Source organism: Lissotriton helveticus, chromosome 7 (genome assembly GCF_964261635.1).
Source record: "Lissotriton helveticus chromosome 7, aLisHel1.1, whole genome shotgun sequence".
Taxonomy (NCBI): Eukaryota; Metazoa; Chordata; class Amphibia; order Caudata; family Salamandridae; genus Lissotriton; species Lissotriton helveticus.
Window position 1 is genome coordinate 182,614,600 of NC_136068.1, and position 16,443 is coordinate 182,631,042.

General features: G+C 48.9%; 1 long non-coding RNA gene across 1 annotated transcript in view; it reads left to right on the plus strand.

The window, feature by feature from the left end:
* Positions 1–2,322: 2,322 nt before the first annotated feature.
* The window catches only part of LOC144768328 (uncharacterized), a 106,986-nt gene continuing 92,865 nt past the window's right edge, over positions 2,323–16,443 (plus strand). The window contains exons 1-2 of the long non-coding RNA XR_013598531.1: positions 2,323–2,444; positions 2,542–2,855. This is a non-coding gene — a long non-coding RNA (uncharacterized LOC144768328). The remainder of the gene's footprint in view (positions 2,445–2,541; positions 2,856–16,443) is intronic.

Sequence of the window (16,443 nt, forward strand, 5' to 3'; positions counted from 1 at the left end):
GGGCAGAGTCTGGACAATCATAATTTCTTTCTCTGGATATGTAAATGACACTCCAGAGCTTTGTAGTTAGACTAGCCCAGATGATATCCTGAGGCATGTTGTAGCCCTTAGTACTGAGTTACTTTTATCCACCGCTCTTGAACACCTCCAGTCCCTCACCAAGTACGAGCACCCTCCTCAGCATACTCTGGCTGCCAAGAACATACCCATTGGAAGGGTGTTATAGCGGAGTAATCGTCTTTGCTTCCTACAGTAGGGTACGTTTTTACCCCCTGGGAAAAAGGCAGTTGTCACGGGGTGGGAGAGGATAGTTCCAACAACCTGGGGTCCCTACCTTCCTGCTCCCATGGTACACAGTACTCCCGGTATACAACCTAGCCGCAGTCTTTTGTGGTTGTACAAGGCGTGTAATGATGGATGAGCGCCAATGCAGTGGGATGGGCATTTGTCGCTACCTGCTGGACTCTTTGTCTCTGATTTAAGGAGTTACTCTCTACTGAAGGCAGACAAGTATCCCGAAACGTGCCTAGAGATACCCTGCACTGGCCGCACCAACAATGATGAATACTAAAGACTTTCAACTAAAGTGAGAATAATCATGCACTGCATTTACCACAATGCATCTGGGTGAATTGTGTGCTGGTATGCCAGGCGTCCAGCTCCCTCCCCCCTATTGGGATTGGCTCATTGTTGAATTGTTGGGCCGTTGAACTTATAGGGATGCACTTGCGCTCTGTGAGTGGTACAGAAACCTGAGAATACTATGAGCAGCATTGGCAGGACCACAAACTGTAAGGTGTTACTATCCAATGAAGAACTGCTATCCTGAAACACGTGCCTACAGATACCCAGCACTGGCTGTTCCACAACAGTGATGCTAAAGACTTTCAACTAAACTGAGTTATCATGCACTGCATTTACCACAATGCATCTGGGCGAATTGTGTGCTGGTATACCAGGCAGTGTGCTCCATGGCCCCCCTTTTGTGATAGGTTTCTTCTTGAGTTACTGGGCTGACAAGCTCGTTATGTGCACCTGCTCTCTGGGAGTGGGGGAGAAACCAGGGAAGACTGTTAGCAGCATTGCCAGCCCCCCCTCCCGTCCAGTTTAAGATGTTAAGATGTTGCTCTCCACTGAAGGAGGACAAATATTCTGAAACGTGTCTAGAAAGGCAATGGACTAGACCCACTAACAATGGTAAATACTGAAGAATTTCAACTAAAGCAAGTGTTAAGATGCACTGCATTTACCACAATACATCTGTGCGATTGTGTCCTGGTATGGTAGGCAGTGTCCTCCCCTCTCTCTTGTGATTGGCTAATTGTTGAATTATTGGGCTGACAAGCTCATTGGGATCTACCTAGGGTGACCAGGCGTCCCCGTTTTGCCAGGACGGTCCAGGTTTTTCACCTGCTGTCCCAGGAAATTTCAACACATTTAGCTCATGGCCCGGTTTTTAGAGAGGGTCGACTGAAAACGGTGGGAGGTGTTTTTTATGTTTTACAAAGCAGGGATAGTTAGCAGCTGTTTCAAGAAAGCAATTTAATTAACAGGCAAGCTACTGGTTTTAAAAATTCCATTTTATGTATGTTCAACCTAACTGTTCTGTAATTCTCTGCTGAGGAGCGCTCTCATCGCTTGAAGTAAAATTGTAGTCCTTCTTCTATTTTTGTGAATTGTCCTGGATTTTGGCTTTAAAATTCTGGTCGCCCTAGATCTACCTGCACTCTGGGAGTGGCACAGACACCTGAGAAGGCTGTGAGTAGCATTGCCAACCCCTTCAAATTTAAGATGTTACTCTCTAGTCAAGAAAAATAAATACGCCACATGTGTCTAGAGATACACTGTACTAGCTGTTACCACAATGGGGAATACCAAAGACACTCAAATAAAGTAAATGTAATCAGTTTACCAGTTTACCACAATACATCTGGGCAAATTGTGTTCTGATAAGCCAGTAAGCCAGCTAGTGTGACCCTGTAAGCCAGCTAGTGTGACCCTGTTTATATTTCTTTTTTGGCCTGGGCTTGATTTATTATCATACCTGCCAGCTCACATAGTGGTAGGGAATACGGGCTGAAATCACGGTTAAATAGTTTAGGTTTTCAAGCTCGTTTTCGGAGGCTTTCAACTGCAGACGTTTATTTAATGATTTGAAAACACTCCAGGATATCAGCACCAGACTCGCCATCTTTTCTTGGGGGGGGGGGGGAGGGGGACGTTTGGGGGCAGGGAGGGGGGAGTTCAAAAGTACCTCTTAAGTACTTCTTGGCACGAGCCCCCCCTCCCCACAATCAGCATTCTCCTTTCTCTGGCCGTTGAAAAAGGGCCGTCCATGCAGTTGGGTGCGTTAGCGGTTGGTACAGTGGCGGATGTTGTTTAGCGCGTTGGGTGGTCTGTCAATCAAACTAACGACCGTTAGTCGGAACATTCCATTAACACCGGTAAGGTTATCTATCATGTGATGGAGTAGGCGGTGACGGATGTATGTGCAGAAATGGCACGCAAGTGTTGCTAACCATTTAATTCGATTTATTGCAGCTTGAATCCAGACGTCTGGCTTTGCTCACTGCTGTATCTGGGGGTTACAATGTTCGTTGTAAATGCGAATGTCTTAAGAGCTCAGCCGTGACTGTTTGCGTGAAGATAGATCGTCTGGATGTGACCTCACTTGGATCTGGGAAACACCGCCCCCTTGTGGGCTGGGACGAAGCTGCCACTGAATGAGTGCGCCTCACTGTTTCCCTTAGAAAGCGCCCGTTTGTAAACCGTATTTCATATCCTGTTGTACGAAACAATCCTGCTCGGATTCAGGAAACAACCAACTTGGAATCTGGACAAAGCTGAAAACATGGGTATTCTCACCATTTTTTATTTTGAAGACTTTTGGTCATTGATATACGGAGGGTTTGCAGTAATAATCCTCTTTTTAACAAAATGTGTTTTTTTTGGGCCCCTGACTCGGGGTATCTTAAGTTTGTCCTTGATATAGCGCCAAGAGACACTTTGAGAGTTTACACAGCACTTTATAGATTTCCATAAATATATAAGCAAATAAATTGAAAAGTCTATGGCCCTTATTGTGAGTTGCATAGCACTGGCAGGGTGCAAACTCTGCACACAAACTTACAATTACTGTGCGCTAACAAGCCACCAGAATCATGCGATTATGTGTCAATCCCCGGAAAAAGGGAATTATTGTGCAGACCCATCTTTATCAGGCGGAATTGCATTTGATTTTACCAGTTCCCGGGGGTTAATGCTCACAGCAAATGGTAAATGTGAGCTAGGGGCAAATGATGGGGATGGAAAGTTAGAGGAGTTAAAGGGGAAAGAAGGTTCCCTGCCTGAAGAAGAGAATTGATCTACTCTTGGGAGTCTGTGACATGATCATTTTCTTTCACATTGGTTTGGAGAATTTGTTCTGGGATAGGATCATCTGTGTCCAGTGATTACATAGCTCAAAGGATTCGCGAGTGCATAATTTCATAGGGTTCTTACAACGGGAGATGACTGGTATAAAGGGCAGGTGGAGGCAACTGTAAGTTGATCAGTGTGCGTGGAGAAGTGTGGCTCAGGGGTTAGAGGCAGCAGACCCGGAAGCTGAGATCAGTCCTGGACCAGGGTTCAATTCCCCGCCTCGGCAGGGTCTTGGGCTAAAAAATTCCACGGACTCGATAATTCTCGCCCCGGTGCCTCCTCGACTCACAGGTTCACACTCTGCGACTCTGGGCAATAGCTTGCTTAATCTCCACAACGGCCCCTCGCTGCGGGATGCCTGACTTTCACCTTGTGGATACCCTGCTATCTCACAGGGGAATACCAGGAAGGGTTCCCTAAGCAAGCGCCGGGAAACCCACTGCGGGTAGCTGTGCGCTATATAAGCTCATTTACATTTACATTTACAGGAATTTGTAGAAAATACTGGCTTTTACTTCTGTTCTCAACGTTTTACGCAAGTAACAGCTCCTGACATGTCACCCTGTTGGTTGCCACCAGTTCACATGGAAGGTATTCACTGCATAAATCTCCCACAAGAACACGTGTTGACAATTCTGCGATAGCTGGAAAAATGTAAACTTGTTTGCGCTGTTTTTTTCACAGATCAGTTTATCCAATTCATAAAACAGTTTTACGCAGAGACCACAACTGTGTAATTCTGTGATTTGCTGTTGGCTCCAGCAACTACACTTTTTTTCTGTTCAAGGTTGTGTAAAAAATGTGTCAGAAGCCCCTTAAGTGAAATCAATTTGAATGTTTAATTCAAGTATCAAATGTTCTGTTACGCAAAGAAATTTGAGAATGGATGTGATTCAGTGTAAAGATGTCCGGGTAAAACATGCTCTCAAGCTAACACTAAAGCTTTCTAATGTAAACCTCATACTAAATGGCATGACTAGGCAAGCCATGTTAATCTATAACCGATTTGTGCTATGAATAGTTTTTTCTCATCTACCTATCCATTGAAAACACATTCCACGTTTGTTTTTCCCACCAAAAATGTATTTCACTGAATTTGGAATGGGGAGGAAAACCGTCAGTTCTCCACATAGTACCATCCCCACCCAGTACCTTACCCACCCTACGGGTGGAAACTCTTCTTGCTCCCATTTGATTTTCACTAGGTTCAGAATTTTGGTTAAGGAAAGATTACCAGATCATTTTTATATAATTGCACTGTAGCATATATTCTAAACCTTCACTGCAAAAGCCTTCTTTTTTGCTGCTTTGTGGACTTTCGCGCGGCATTCGGCCTTGTGAGCAGGGAGCAGCTGTGGTCAACCCTGGGAGGCTATAAAATACATGACGACCTGCTAGCCCTCATACAGGCCCTGCATTCTGACAACTGGGCCCAGGTACTCGTGGATGAGGAGGGAGGATTGTCAGGGAGGATCCAGGTTGGAAATGGCCTGAGGCAGGGGTGTATACTGGCCCCTCTGCTTTTTTCATTGTTTATTGCAGACCTACCATTGAAATTAGGAGAGGTCAGAGGGACTAGCCCAAAAGTAGGACATAAACATATATCTTGCCTGCTGTATGTGGATGACCTGGTGATTGTGGACCAGACAGAGATAGGTCTCCAGAGAAAATTAAATGTGTTTAACGAATACTGCTTAAACAAAAAACTAGTAGTGAATATGGAGAAGACCAAAATACTATGCTTTGGTAAAAGTAGGACTAGGGTGTCAGAATATAGGTACCTGGGGATATGGTTTACGAGTAATCTGAAATGGTCTACACAACTGGAGGCTTTGAAAATGAGGGCACTGGCTACCGTGAAAGGTCTAAAAAGATTTAACAGCGTCTATGGTGAAATGTCAGATGGGCCGTTAATAAAGGCCTACTTAGCAATGATCCCCGCACATTTCTTATATGGGTCAGAGGTACTTCTTTTATGTGGGAAAACATGTTGGGATAAAGAAGAGGGTAATATCCTGAAAAGCTTGTTCTCGCTGCCAAAGGCATCAATGGTACAAGCAGCAAGATTAGAGCTGGGACTCATCTCTTGGGCAATAACTGCCAGCATGGCCTTAATACGCTTTTGGCAGAGCCTAGGGGTAGGGGAGATTTAAAAGATCTCCCAGTGGTGTAGAGGTGAAATCGCCATTAGTGAGCTGTCATGGGCAAAAGAAACAAGAGCTTCTTTGAAGAAAGTGTATGGATGGCTGGGTCTAAAGTTATGCCCGCAGCTAGGTCATGCATTAATAGGCAAAAAAAGATCTAAGGTTACATGGAGCCGAAATCTCCTGAACAGGTGATCGAGAATATCTCTTGCGGAAAACATCGGTGGCCCATATGATACAGGTGTGGGAATCAGATGTACAACAGTATCCTTATGTAGAAAGGTTACCTAACTATCACCTAAGACGTGAGGTACTAAAAGTGAGAATGGGAATAAACCCCTGTTACGTAAATAATAGGGTTAAAAACCACATGATAGATAACGATGGTAAATGTAATTGTTTGTTAGGTACCCACTGTGATATTGTACATATTTTATTGGACTGTAGGTCGATTACAGATATACGGAAAGAGATTTTATGCTCGATATTTAAAAAATATAGAATTATGAATAGGATGCAAGCAACTAATCCTCTAATTCAATTGAAAGAGTTAGATGTAGCCTGCGCTTTGGGAAAATTTATGAGTAAAATTAGGGTGTTTCTCCAGGGCATGGAGTAACAGGTGCATCAGATACTGAGTATAATACGAGAGTGTATTTTAAAGACTAACATTAATGTAATGTATTTTAGAAGGATGGTGTATATATGATTGAAACCACTGTGATATTAATATTTTTAAGAAGAAATCTAACTGGCACTTAAAGGAGCTGGGTTACTTTTTATGCAAGGATTGGGAGCTGCTTCAGTTTTTAACAATATGTTATGTGTTTTGATAAAGGGTTATAATATGTATAGTGTATACTTTTATGGTTGTAACTAACCAAATAAAGTTTTATTGACTGACTGACACTGCAAAAGCCTCATAAGGCTGCAGATCAGAAGCAGTTAGTGGCAGCAGTACCTCGGAATTAAGAGTAAGAAACAGCGACTTACTGTAACAATAGTTATGCTGCTTGGGGTGATTTTAGATTTCCATGCTGCGCATTATCAGGTGATCTCACGGTTTGGTTCACAAAAGCATGTCGTCTACGTTACAAAACGTTTTTGCCCACCAACCACAGGCGGAGTCGATATTATTAAGTTGTTGGCAACTGATATCCCCACACAGTAAAGGCAGTTTTCAGATTTTATATTCCCTGACCCCGTTCTATGTGCAAGTTTTAATAGTGTGCTAATGTTCTTGTTTGTGGTGGAGATGAATGGCTGTCTCATGCCAATCCCTGGTATCCTCAAATCACGTACAATTGTTACAGGTAAGTACATTTTTCTATATTCACATGTTGTGCATCGATTGCAAAGCAGTATTTCCAACTCTGTTGTGGTGGGCCTGAAGAGAAAATGGTTGCAAATTGATTCTTAGAACAGATTCTCCACTGATGCCCTTCTTTCATCCTCCTGTCAGCAGAGTGGTGTTCAGTTAAACACTATTGAACTGACAACCATTTTATCACATTGCATCTGTTTCGAAGTTAGGCCTGCAAATCAGCACAAACAGGACATTGTTGTTCTCCTGTTCTGACCTCACGCCCGAATATTGGAGTGCACCGCGCCAGGGGGTTGGGCTGAGCTGCTGCAGCTTGAGTGACAGTCCAATCACTCAGCTGCAGCAGTAGTGCGCAAACTGCGCATGTGTATTTATGGGCTTTATTTAGCCTGCGCATGCGATTACTCTTCCCCCCTTAGCGAGGGACCCAAGGGGGGTGCTGTTTCATACAGCACCCCCAGGGCCGCAGCCCCCAGGGTTGAAAGGGGCAAATGGTATCTGTGCCCCCCTAGCCAATCCTGGCGCTGCAGGTTGGTCCCAATGGTCCACCGCGCAGCAATTCATTATTGGGTGCCGCGCGCGTGGGTGGTGCCATGCCCTATCAAATGCCAGGGTGCAAAGAAGTAAACAAGGGTCAGCCGCCTCTCGTCGCATCCAGTCTCCTGATTTGGTCATTTAGAATTTGCAAAAGAAAAGAGCGGGGAGAAGTTAGTTCCACCACGTTGCAGAGGAGAAGTACAGGATTGGAGGAGAATGGAGATGCCCGGTAAGTTTATTTTTTTATTGTATTCATTAAATTAAGGGCTAGAAATTGCTGCCACGCACTATACATGAAAGCTACTGAAACAAAAAAACATTGCTCTAGCCAACAACCAAACTGTGCAGTGTAGGATGTGAAGAAAACGTGAGAGGTGGATGTGAAAAGAGAAAATCAGCCGTACTATTTTCTCTGGAAAAACAATCGTGTCTCTTCTACAGCAAATGTGAGGATATGTCCACACAAACAACACAATACATTTCGCACCACCTTACCCATACAAACAAAAAACATAATATACGTAAGATCGGAAATGAAGGGCGCCACACCGCTCTTCTGAATAGCAAAACACACCATAAGCATGGGCCGCCATTGTCTCAAATAGGTGGCGTCATTTAAAAATACATTTGCATTTTCCACACCAGAACCAAATGAGGGTCAGCCACCTCTGGGGTTTGTCTAGAAACAATGGCCGGCTTCACTGACACGCCGCGTCATTTGATTAGCCATGCAAATTGGACTAATGTCAGGCTGCGACATGCAGGCGGTAATCTGAGAAATGCCAACTTGATGGTCACACAAACACAAGCTAGCATTACAGGTGCCAGTCTACTCTAAGTCTAAGGGCCGCGCCGTCATTAGTAGGGAACTCCATACCGCACTCGGGAGTCTAACTGAAGGAAGCACGATGAGGATTCCTTTACTTTTTTCGCTACACAGACACTGATGTTCGCCGCCAATCAGATTGCAGTAGTAGGTGAAAGTTCCTGCAAATGACTGTGGGTGATGAGGCCCCTTGTCACCTGGACATTCCTGTAATATCCTGCTCAGGGCCCGTAAACATTAAATGGAGACCACACATTGACTGCTTTAGTGGTCAGTGCAAATGCATGCCACGCCCAGGGCCCCGGGCTTTTTATTAACTTGACAACCGTGCCCTCCGTGCTAACGTCGGGCCAAACTATCTATTCCACGCTCGTGGGGGTGGAGCCCCAAAGTTATGCTGGCTGAGTCACAGTGGTTGCGCCTGAACATCGCAACACTACATTCCTCCTTTACCTCGGAGTGAAACTACCAAACTTAACATAACTTGATGATCATAAAGTTTTAAATGTCTCTGGAAATTACAGGGATATATAAAAGAACAGTCTTACTCTTTTTTGGCTGGAGGTACACCCCGGACTCCTTCACCATCTGCATCGGGCCACAAAGTCTCGGTACCTCTGGTATGGCTTCGGGCATGGGCGCAGATTGTACCTGCCTTGGCTGCGCTCACCCGATGGAGTTTGAACCAGTTCCTCGGAGCTACTTTGCCCCGTTGCTTCTGGGTGACTTTGGGCCGTCGGTGATTCCAGTCCATTTTGGGCCGGAGGGGCTGAATCCATCCTCGGGTGTTCTTCCTCCTCGCAAGGGCTCTCATCTTCTGCTGGCTCTCGAGGGCTTTGGGTCGGTTCCAAAAAACACTCTGCCGGGTCGGGGAACTCGTCGCTCTCTCTCTCTACAATTTTCTTGAAGAATGATACGTTTCTTGTAACTCTCTCTCTACCTTTTGCTGCCACGATCAGGGTGCCATTAACGTTGATGACAGCCAAGGGTCTAGCTCGAATGGGAGGCGGAATTTCCCGCCTGGATGGCGGTCTTTCACAAGCACTCGGTCCCCCACTTGGATGGGGCTGTCCGCAGCTCTCCTCCTCCGGGATGCTTCTTTGTTGGACTTTGCTCGCTGTTCCGCAGATCGGTTGCTAGGAGCTGGGGACGAAGCCCACAGGGGGTGGTGTGGGATAGAGTCTACGACCACCCTATTGAAACACAGACGGCTTGGAGGGACTCCTGTGGTACAGTGGGGTGTTAGCCTGTATTCTCGGAGGAATTGGAAAAGGGCCAACTCTAAATTTTGTCCATCAGCCATTGCGATTTGAACCGTCTTGTACAAAGTTCTCATCAGCCTCTCAACTTCCCCGTTGGCTTGAGGCCATCTTGGGGTAATTTTCCGATGTTTGATGCGGTGTGATTGTAGGTATTCTGCTAGCTCGCAACCATTGAACGGGGGGCCATTGTCTGTGCGTAGTTCCTTTATGAGGCCATGGGTAGCGAGAATCTTTTCTAGCTTGGGGATCACCTCAGAGGCTGCGGTGGAGGGCAGGATCTCGAATTCGGGGTATCTTGAAAAGTCATCTACGACCACAAACATGTATTTCCCGCCGGGAAGGCTGCCAAAATCCGCGCTAGCGCGCACCCATGGGAAAATTGGCCCTTCTTCTGTGATTGGGTAGGCTGGTTGCTTGGCACACAGGGCATCGCTGGACGACTTCTTCCACTATCCTGTCGAGCTCGGGAAACCAGAGTTTGCTCCGAAGTCGGTTTTTTGATTTTACAATGCCCTGGTGTGCGCCATGGGCCAGGAGGGCAGCTTGCTGTGTAAGGTTGTCAGACAGCACCAGGCGAGGGCCTCTTAGGAGACATCCTTCCGGAGAGATGGACAGCTCGTCTCGGACTTGGTGGAGTGCCCTCAGGGTCGCCTGCGCGCTCGTGGTGCGGAAGGATGCCGGGCTCTGGAGTGGCTTCCAGTTCCCTGACTTGATGGCCTGGATGGCAATCTGTAAGCAGTCGTCGTTTTTGGTGGCTTGCGTCACGTCTTCCAAGGAGATCGGCAGGGGCCTCGACCTCTCTACAATCATTCTGACGTATTCTTCGGTGGAATCGGCTTCCGAAGCTTCCACATCAGTGACCGGGCGGGCGTGCCTTGACAGATAGTCAGCCGGGTTTCGGGTACCGGGCCGGTATTCTACGGAGAAGTGGAATTCTTGTAGTTGGAGCACCCACTTTTCGATGCGAGGGGGGGGGTCGTGACGACGAGCCTTTGAAGAGTGGGACGAGTGGTTTGTGGTCCGTAATAACGACGAACGGGTGTCCGTACAGATAGATGTGGAAATGCCGGCACCCCCATAAGATGGCTATGGCCTCCCTCTCGATCTGCGAGTATCGTTGCTCGGTTGCCGTGAGGGTCCTACTCGCATACGCTACTGGTGCCCATTCTCCACACGCTTGTTGTTGAGTCAGGACGGCTCCCAGGCCGGTCGGGCTTGCATCCACTACGAGCTGTGATTCGTTGCGAGGGTCAAAATAGGCCAGAGTCGTGTCTGCCGAGAGTGCTGCTTTGGTTTTCTGGAAGGATTCTTGCTGTTCGGGTCCCCACTCCCAAGTGGCTGTAGATTTCGTGAGGTCACGGAGGAGCCCGGTGAGGTCCGACAGGTCTTTGATGAACCTCCCGCAGTACGTGACCATCCCAAGAAAACTGCGGACGGCAGTCACCGATGTTGGGGCGGGAGCTTCATGGATGTCCTTGACCTTGTCATGGTCCGGCCCTACTCCTTGGTCTGAAAATCTGTAGCCAAAGAAGCTGATGTATTTTCGTAAGAACTCACATTTTTCTCTGTGGAGGGTTAGACCTCACTCTTGTAGTCTGGCAAAAACAGCTTGGAGCCGCCGGATGTGTTCGTCCAGGGTCGGGGCGTGGACCAGGATGTCGTCGCATACGTTCAACACACCGTCTAAACCTTGTAGGACATTCTGGATAATGTTCTGGAACACCTCTGCGGCACTCGATATCCCGAAGTTGAGCCGGGTATACCTCCACAGGCCTGCGTGGGTGGAGAATGTAGTGATCGGACGTGACTCTGGGTGTAACGGGATTTGGTGGTATCCTGATCTTAGGTCCATCTTGGAAAACCACTTTGAGCCTGACAGCTCCCCAATGATGTCGTCTATGGTTGGCGTCAGGTGGCGCTCTCGCTTGATTGCAAGGTTGGGAATGCGCATGTCAACGCAAATCCGCACTGCGTCGGGTTGCTTCGGTTTCTTGGCTACTACGATGGGCGACACCCATGGAGTGGGCCCGCTCACTCGCCTGGAGTGACACCTGGTGGCCCACCGCCCTCGGAAACCCTCCAACCCCCACAGACCACGCACGCAACCTGGGAATCATCCTGGACTCCGAGCTCAAAATGGCCAGCCAGATCAACTCTGTCTCATCCTCCTGCTTCCACACCCTCCGCCTCCTTCGTAAGACCTTCAAATGGATCCCCCTCGAACACCGAAAGACAGTCACTCACGCCCTGGTCACCAGCAGACTCGACTACGGCAACGCACTCTACGCCGGAATAAACAAAAACCTCATCTGCAAGCTACAGAACATCCAGAACGCCGCCGCAAGACTGGTCCTCAACCTGCCAAAACACTGCCACATCTCCCAGCACCTGCGCACACTCCACTGGCTCCCCGTTGAGGCGAGAATCACCGTTAAGATGCTCACCCACGCACACAAGGCCCTCCACGGCACCGGACCAGCATACCTGAACAGCCGACTCAAATTCCACGCACCCCAAAGGACCCTACGATCAGCCCAGCTTTCCTACGCTGTGGTCCCCCGCACCAGAAAGACCAGATCGGGAGGCCGCTCCTTCTCCTTCCTCGCGGCCAAAGCATGGAACGCCCTTCCGCTCCACCTCAGACAGACAACATCGCTCCCCATCTTCACAAGAAACCTCAAAACATGGCTCTTCGACAGACCCCCTCCTTGATGGAATGGAACCTGCACCCCCCCGAACCCCCCCCCACCCCTAGCGCCTTGAGACCCTTACGGGTGAGTAGTCGCGCTTTAACAAACTCCTGATTGATTGATTGATTGATTGATGATTCCAGCTCTTTCGAGTACCCGCAGTTCTGCCTCCACCTTAGGTCGTAGGTGAAACGCGATGCGTCGGTGCCGGAGAGCTACTGGGGCGACCGATTGGTCTATGTGGAGACGAATGGCTGGTCCTTTTAAACAGCCAATCCCTTCAAACAGTGAGAAGTTTTCAAGCACAAGGTGGTCGAGGCTGTGGGCCTGGACTGTAAACGCAAAGTGTATGAGTCCTAGGTCTTAAGCTGTTCGGCATCCAAGTAGGAAACCGGATCCTTCTTGCGACACGTAGACCGTGGTGTGCAGGCGAGCAGAATCGTGCGATAGTGATGTTCGAAACATTCCGCACAGGCGTAGGGGCCGACTGGTGCCGTAGGCATATACTTGAATTCTGGTCGGATGGAGAGCTGGTGGAGCATCTAATGTTCGGTATACGCTGGCTGCCATGAGGTTGATCGTTGCTCCGGTGTCAATCAGGGCCGCCACAGCTTGATCTTGCACGTTGACTGTGCACATGGGTTCCGTGGAGGGTGTTGCTGCCAGGGTGTTGAGCATTCGCACAACGTGGACAGATGCTTCGTCAGCGTCATCATCGTCCATGTCGCTGCTGGTTGCGGTGTTGGGCACAGGTTCCAGCTGTCTCACTCTCCGGGGTGGGCCACCCTGCTTTTTCCTTTGTGAAGATAGGCATACACTTGCGAAATGGTTGGCCTTTCCACAGGCCCTGCAGATTTTCCCATGTGCTGGACATGCTCCATTGTGAGGTGTTGCCCCACCACACCATGCACAGGCGCGTTCCTGAGAAGAGGTAGTAGGGCCTGGTCTCCCTCGCCGTGACTGTCTTGATCGTGTCTCGGTGGCGTTGGTTTTGATGGCGCACACAGGTTCCACTTTGACTGCAACTGCGGGTTTTGGCTCCATGTGCGCGGCTCTGGCCTTCGACAGTTCCTTGGATCGCCCTAGAGCCAGGATGTTGCGCATGGACATGTTGTCTGTTTCCAGGACTCGTTCGCGCAGTTTCGAGGACGCACAGCCTTGGATGAACTGGGCGCGAATCTCGTCGTCGACATCTGGTAGGGTGCACGTGCTGGCCAGTTTCTTTAGCCTCGCATAGAAAACATCCACTGACTCCTCGGGGAGTTGGCGTGCTTGATGGAGCAGGAAACGTTCATAGTCCGCGCTGGCGAATGGTTCGAAGTACTCAGTGATGGCGTCGCGCAGCGTGGCGTAGTTCCCGGGTGGGCCACCTTCCGTTACGTCCTTCGAAATTTCGTGGATTGCTTCGCCTCCTAGGTGCAGTAGCATCGCACGCCTTCGCTCAACTGCGACATCCGCCACCACAATGTAGTTCTCTAGGCGCTCCACCCATTTCTTCCACCGAGCCGCCTGCGATGGTGGCGTGCCTGTTACAGCGAAAGGCTCGAGCGGGGGCACAGCGGCCGCGGCCATGGGCAGAGATGGAGGGGCCTGTTGGCCAGGTCAGCCGGGTCACCAGAGGGCTGGGAGCGCTGGAACGTGCAGGGATGAATTCCCAGGGTCCCGCAGGGTCCAAATAGCGTTTCACGCGAGATGCGTGAGGAACGGCAGGTCGGCACACGCGAGATGCGTGGGAGCTGGTAGGGGGGCCCGCAGCGTCGCACGCGGGAGGCGTGAAGTACAGCGCCCGCACAGCGCACGTGGCAGGCCCGGCAGTTCAGCGTGCCGGCGTACAGTCGGAGACGAGCGGGGGCCAGCAGAGGCGGCGGGGGCGCCGGGGCAGCGGAGGCACGCACCTGGAGCTTGGGAGGACGTCAGGGGGGAGAGGTGGGGCCGGCGACAGCAGGCCTCCGATGGAGGGAGCAGGCGACAGGCAGGGGCGCTGTGCGCGCCGTAGGGGGGGCAGACAGCCGGGCTGCAGCAGCGGGCTCGGGATGGACCGAGCGGCAGTGTCTTGCAGGCGGTGGGGTGGCGAGACCACCTTGTTGCCAGTGTAATATCCTGCTCAGGGCCCGTAAACATTAAATGGAGACCACACATTGACTGCTTTAGTGGTCAGTGCAAATGCATGCCACGCCCAGGGCCCTGGGGTTTTTATTAACTTGACAAACGTGCCCTCCGTGCTAACGTCGGGCCAAACTATCTATTCCACGCTCGTGGGGGTGGAGCCCCAAAGTTATGCTGGCTGAGTCACAGTGGTTGCGCCTGAACATCGCAACACTACAATTCCCAGGTTCGACCGGCTCAGCAACTTCCGAGGAAGGGTGAAGAACACAGCAAAAGCAGAGAGGGTTCTGTGCGTTTGAAAATAATATTTTCCCTCCAAATCTGTGTAGTCTCGTCATATTTACGTTCGCTCATTTTTACTCTCAGAATAGTTGTGTGGCAAATTCTTTGGACTCCGGCGTGTCATTCGCATGGAAAATTTCAAATACGAACAGATGACGTACTTTTCTGCAATTCATATTAAGGCAAAGTATTAAAGTATCAACTATCCCATGTAAATGTAGCATACTTTTACAAGGTTTCTGAGTACTTTGACCAAAAACTGCACAAAGCTCAATTTTCTAACCAAATAAGTACACATTTCCATAAATGAACATTATCTATGCTAGAGCTGCTCACTGTGGAATTGAGGAATCACTCCGGGTCATGGCCAAATGTACTTTGAGCTATTGGGGTCACAGACGTGTTGATTGCGACTGAAAGTTTACGCCTCACCACTTTCAAATGTCACCAGCCACCACTGAAATTAAGACATTGCTAATGAAGGCTAAACAGGACTTTCAATTTAGCTCAATGTGCAGTGGTTCAGTGTGTGGCGTTTGCTAACAAATATTTATCATCTATGTATAACATCTGAAAGTGCAGCTTTCATGCCCAAGGGGACCTCTTGGTACTAACCTAAGAAAGGAAGATAGGAACTGATAGGATGAAGGGAATTTTGTGGCAGGATAAGTGGTCAGGAGTGTTCCACAGTAAAAGACTCGGGTGATTCCATAGTTCTGAAACTTCAGTGCCAAAGCCGTAACCACCTGCTCAGCTCTTGGGAACTGTTTGGCAGGATTGGATGGAGAATAATCCAGGGAATTAATTGGAGTGGATGAATTTGTGAGCCGGATTGGTAAAAGGGAATATGAGCAATGCACAGACACACAAATTCTTTCTGCTTGCTCACTGGCAGTCAATGGACAATTGAATGCAGTGTAGAATTCACCGTGCAAGCGTAGATTCTGTAATCGCCTTACCAGCGCTCTGTTGAGCAGGTGAGACAAAAGGCTGTTGAGCTTTGTGACTTTACTATGAAGCACGAGAGCCCATCTCACCTGCAGTGTAAGTTACTCTGCTTCCTCAGATGTTTTGGGCTCATTAAAGAAATAGGGTCATTCTACAGTCTGGGTAAGAAGGAACATAGTCAATCTCTGATAAATATGCAAGGCAGCCCTGTCTTTGTGTATCCACAGAAATGTTTTTTTCCACTGCAGATGTTGTATTTCACTTTTTCTGCTTATGTAACTGCAATTAGAAAAGCAACCTTCAAAGTAAAGTGTTTGACCGGTGGCGGCTCCTCCGCTAAGGCGGAGGAGCACCCCCCACTGCTCTTTGAACAGTGCAAAATACAATTATATTAACAAGACTTTATCATTTTATTTTTCTGTGCAGACTCCTAGCCAGGTTAAGGTGGGGCTGGGCTCGCCACTGTCAGAGGGAGAAGGAGTGGTTTGCACTCTCTAAGTGCGCATGACGGTTTCGACGGCTTTCTTGGGCGGACCAAACCGTTATGTGCACTTAGCATGGAGAACTTGCCCAGGCTCCCAGGCACTGCCTGAGCAGCCAAACAGGCCGCTCAACCAATGTAAATGTAAAAAATGTAAAATGTAAATTGATACTTGTATAGCGCACTACTCACCCGCAAGGGTCTCAAGGCGCTTGTACGAATACCGCTGTGGAACCCTTCCTGGCTTTCCCTGTGAGGTGTCCACTCCTGGGCACCCCCAAGGTGGAGGCCAGGCATCCTTAGCGTTGTGGGGGCCGTTGTGGAGATTAAGCAAGCTATTGCCCAGAGTTGCAGAGTGGGACTCCATGATTGGAATAGGCACCGAGGCGAGAATTATCAGGTCCATGGAATTTTTGAGCCCAA